Source organism: Manis pentadactyla, chromosome 18 (genome assembly GCF_030020395.1).
Source record: "Manis pentadactyla isolate mManPen7 chromosome 18, mManPen7.hap1, whole genome shotgun sequence".
Lineage (NCBI taxonomy): Eukaryota > Metazoa > Chordata > Mammalia > Pholidota > Manidae > Manis > Manis pentadactyla.
Window position 1 is genome coordinate 24071345 of NC_080036.1, and position 5614 is coordinate 24076958.

Below are 5614 nucleotides of genomic sequence, written 5' to 3' on the forward strand. Positions count from 1 at the left end.
ATTCACTCATATTATCAAGTCCTCACCCCTCTATTTCAGTCACTGTCCATCAGCGTAGTAAGATTCTATAGTCATTACTTGTCTTCTCCATGCTGCACTGCCTTCCTCGGGACCTAACTAAATTGTGTGCGCCCATTATAATGCCCTACAATCCCCTTCTCCCTCCCTCCCCACCTGTCCTCCCCAACCCCTCCCCTTTGGTAACCGCTAGTCCCTTCTTGGAGTCTGTTAGTCTGCTGCTCTGCTGTTCCTCCAGTTTTGCTTTGTTGTTATACTCCACAAATGAGGGAAATCATTTGGGTACCACATCTTCTTTATCTATTCATCTGTCAGTGGAGACTCAGGTTGCTTCCATATCTTGGCTATTGTAAATAATGCTGCAATAAATAAAGGGGTGCATATATCTTTTCAAATTACTGATTTTGTTTTCTTCAAGTAAATACCCAGAAGTGGAATTACTGCACCATATGGTATTTCTATTTTTAATTTTTTGAAGAACCTCTGTACTATTTTCCATAGTAGCCATACCAATTTATATTCCTACCTGTGCTTCAGGTTTTTTTTAAAGTTAAAAAACCTCTCCCATTCCTCAATACCATTCCATCTGTAGTTGCTTTTGTGTCTTCTGCCATCAAAAGATCCCCCTGTGGTTAAAAAAGTTCCCCCAGATGCCTTTCTAGGGACTTTTCTGACTAAATATTCCATGCCCACATAGACATGGTCCAGATGTTTGTATACATCACCTCATTTGTCCTTATAACAATAGCTCTCTGACTTAGGAAGTTTGAGTATTATTATTATTATTATTATTATCATCATCATCACCCTTTTACAGAAGTGAAAACTTAGGCTCAGGAAGGTTGCGTGACTTAACCAAAGATCAGACTACATGGACTAAGTAAGGCAAAGTTATAACCCAGATAGTCTGCTCCATAGCACTGCTGTCCAGTATACACACTGCACCAAATAAATTAGCAGTCTCTTTGGAACACAACCACTTAAATTTTCGCAGACCAATTTTAAGGAAGAGAAAATGTATCATCAACCTTGAACAATGGTTGAGCTCTTGTCTCAAAATGAGATGACATATGAGTGTTAGGCAGAAAATATGAATGGCTCATGTCAGGGACCTGGAGTTGAACTCTAACACTGAAGCCACCACATAGTGTAGTGACTGAGTTAACAGGATGCACAGTGAGCACTTTTGCTGCAGACAATGAGTGTAATTTTATGGCCAAACAGGTGCCCAAACTGGGAGTTTCCACTTTCCTCTCTGCCTTGGTCAGCCCAGTGTTGCCCTAATGTCTGCCTTCTTGTCTTCAACTTAGTGTAGTCAGCACCTAAAACAAGTCACAACTCTGCTGTCCTTTGAGTTACAAAGAATATTATTAGAATTAAGGAAAGGCACTCATTGTATGGAGCACCCAAATCCCTGGCTCCTTGACTTTGACTGCCTGGGTTACATTGAAGATATAATATATGCCAAGAAATTCTAATGAACAGAGCAGGTCCCAAAAGTCACGTGTAAATTATACTTTGGAACTTCGAATACATGTCCCCATAGGGAAATTGTATTGTGCTTTTTAAAAGCATGACTAAGTGAAGAAACCAACAGATAATGAAGTTCCAAGGTCAGCACATCAAAGTTTCAAGGTCAGCTGTTAGGCCTGTTTTTTAGGTAGACCCACAATAAACCTGAAGCATAATGTTAATGTCAGCATTGGGGTACATTTGGTTCTGAGCACTAACTGCATTTTTAGAGGAAGACAGTCTCCAAGTGGAAAACATCTCTGATGGCTAAATAAAATACATAAGGGCAAGACTCCTGCCATTTAGCCTTTTTCTGTGTGAAGCTTTGGACGAAGTGCTTTCATACACATTGACTCGTTCTGTCTTCAGGATGGCCCTTTGAGGGAAGCATTAAAGAAACTATGTCTCAAAATGGTTAATAATATTTAGTGTGCATCAAGAATATATTCAAAGATATGTTGCTAATAAGTGGCAGAGCCAGAATTTAAACCCAGCCTGATATTTCTTCTAGAATTGGGTACCTCTCTAAATTTATAGTCCAAATATTCTGAACTGAGAACAACTGGTCCCCACTGGGGTGCAGTAAGGAGTGAGCTGGATGAAGGCTGGTACTATAGAGCAACAGAATCTCAAACTTAACCACACATTAGAATCACCCTGAGGGCTTGTTAGGCAAGATTTCTAGGCCCCACCCACTCCGTTTCTAATTCGCTAAATCCAGGCGTGGCCTGCAAGTTGCATTTCTGACAGGCTCCCAGATGATGCTGATACAGTCCTCCTGGAACCACACTGAGAATTCATTAGGGCTTCCCTAATAAACCTCAACAAATAGCCAATCCCTGAAGCAATAACCTTCATAGTTAGTAACAAGGGATGAAATTCACTTAACTCTTGAAGATCTGTAATTATGGTGAGTACTCACAGGCAGCTAGAAGGAGATCTCGTTGCCAGGGAGGAGCAATATGAAAGGAAACATATGTTCTCACCAAGGTTGCTCACCAAACGTAAATTATATTTTCTCCAAAGAAAAAAAGGAAGGAAATGATATAGAAAATCAACAGAGAATGCTTGACTTTGAAGACTGAAGCAAACTGGGGCAAGGTGGGAGCAGTCTGCTAACTATGACAACTGAGTTTTGGCTCCTTTTTTTTTTCTCAGTGCCTATAGACAATCAGTCAACACATATCCATTGAGTTCTTAGAGTGTGATCAGGTACATGTAGAAGAAAGTACGGGGCATGGCTCTTGACCTCTAACAAGTTAAATGATCTCAAATTGCTAAGATCCTCACAGTTTCTTAGGGAAGGAGTCATGCCACAGAATGAAATCCCCAAATAAGTAAAGCTAATTCCTTAAAGTACTCAAATTTTATTTATTTGAAGTATTTTTTATTTTAGAAAATCTTTCTGAAATTTACACCATCCCATATAAATTTTTTAAACCAAGAACAAAAAACATGGTGTGGATACAGTGAAACTTCCTATGGCCAGGATTCTTACTTGGCCCTGGTTGGCTAGCTCACTACGTATGTGTCAGCAATACATTGCTATTGGCTCTATAATAAAGAGCCCCACCCAGTGCTCTGGGGTATACTGTGGCACGGCTGCAAGGCTACAGGAGAGCAGAGGCTGGAGTGGTGACAGTGCTGAGGACAGAGACTGAGACAGCTACCGGGGCAGAGAGACCCAGAAGCAGAGACCAGCTTGCTGCATGCAGACTCGCTCTGAGTGGACAGAATTCTAGTGATTGATCTGGTATAAAGTTAGGTATAAACTCTTTTACCCCAAGAACTCTTTTACCCCATTCTTTGGTCTCATTGAATCCATAGTGAACTTGCCCAGGGCTGAAACCCATTGGCAAGATACATAGTACAAATTTTTCTTGATGATTCTAGGCCATATTACAAATCTCTGCTTTTAGAATATCAAGAAATGACCACAGACTCACTGAGGAGTATGTGGCTATTTATCCTACATTAAAGGACCCAAGTCTAGTCTTAATATTTGGGGGTTTTCCATTCTTCATCATTTTACCTTGTTTTAGATGTCATTTTAGACATTAGCCCAATGTCTAATAGCTTCACATCACCTCTTCTAATTTGCTGTTTCTTCACTGTGATAGACTAGAAAATTAATACTTTGTTAGAAACAAACCTAAGAAAGTGACCATATATGGTCAATTAATGACAAAGGAGACAACAATATACAATGGGGAAAGGAAAGTCTCTTCAATAAATGGTGATGGAAAAACTGGACAGATACATGCAAAAGAATGAAACTGGACTACTATTTTACCCCATAAACAAAAATCAACTCAAAATGGATTAATGACTTGAATATAAAACCTGAAACCATAAAACTCCTAGAAGAAAACATAGGCAGAAAGCTCCTTTGACATAGGTCTTAGCAGTGATTTTTGGGATTTAACACCAAAAACAAAGGCAACTAAAGGAAAAATAAACAAGTGGGACTTCATGAAACTAACAAGCTTATGCACAGCAAAGGAAGCAATTAACAAAATGAAAGGCAACCTACTGACTGGGAGAAAATATTTGCAAATCATATATCTGATAAGGAGTTAATATCCAAAGTATATAAAGAACCCAAACAACTCAATAACAACACACCAATCAATCAGATTTAAAAATGGGTAGAGGATCTAAATAGACATTTTTCCAAAGAAGATATATGGATGGCCAAGGGTACATGAAAAGATGTTCAACATTCCTAATCATTAGGAAAATGTCATTCAAAACCACAGTGAGATATTACCTCACACCTGTCAGAATGGTTATTATCAAAAAAACAAGGAACAACAAGTGCTGGCGAAGATGTGGAGAAAAGGGAACCCTTGAGCACAGTTCATGGGAATGTAAATTGGTACACTCACTATGGAAAAGAGTACAGAGAATCCTCAAAAAATTAAAGTAGAACTACCATATGATCCAGCAATTCCACTTCTAAGCATTTAGCCAAAGAAAACAAAATCACTAACTCAAAAAAATATATGCACCCCCATATTCATTGCAGCACTATTTGCCATAACCAAGATATGGAAGCAACTAAGTGTCCTTGAAAAGATGAATGGGAAAAGAAGATGCAGTGATATATATACAATGGGATATTACTTAACCATTAAAAAGGATGAAACCTTACCATTTGTGACATGAATGGACCTTGAGGACATTATGCTAAGTGAAGTAAGTCAGATAGAGAAATGATCTCACTTATATGTGGAATATAAAAAACAAGAAACAAACAGAAAACAGATTGGTGGTTTCCAGAGACTGGTGAAGCTTGGGCAAAATGGGTAAAGGGAGTCAAAGGATACAAACTTCCAGTTACAAGTAAGTCATGGGGATGTAACATACAGCATGGCAACTAAAGTTAATTATACTGATTGCATATTTGAAACTTGCTAAGAAAGTAAATTTTAAAAGTTGTCATCACAAGAAAAAAATTCTGTAACTGTGTGTGGTGATGGATATTAACTAGACTTATTATGGTGATCATTTTGCAAAACATACAAATGTCAGATCATTATACTGTACACCTGAAACTAATGCAATGTTGTATGTCAATTATACCTCATAAGAAAGGAAGGAAGGAAGAAAGGGAGGGAGGGAGGGAGAGAGAAGAAAAGGAGGGAGAGAAGGCGGGAAAGGATGGAGGGGGAGGGAAGAAGGAACTGAGTGATGGCCTCAGCATCCTGCCTACAAATCAAGTGAAGCGTAAGGTCTGGCCTTTGTGGTTCCATTTCTGACAATTTCCCGGGTAATGCTGAGGCTGTTCGCCTGGGGACCACACTTTAAGAACTCATCAAGGCTTCCCTACAAACTCATTTCTACAGATACAAATATTTCTTCCTTCTTCCAAATTATTCTCTCATCGGGGACCAGCTTGAAGTCTCCCAAATAGGGTTTCACTTTGAAAAGAATGATTGGCCCAATCCTCCCAGCTCTTCCTTTCTCCTTCTGGACAAACCCTCCTAGGACCCACTTCCATCTTCTGAAATTTTCCAAGAACTCAGTATAGGATCATATCACTTGGCCCAAAATTTTGAGATGAATAAGTAAGTAAAGGATG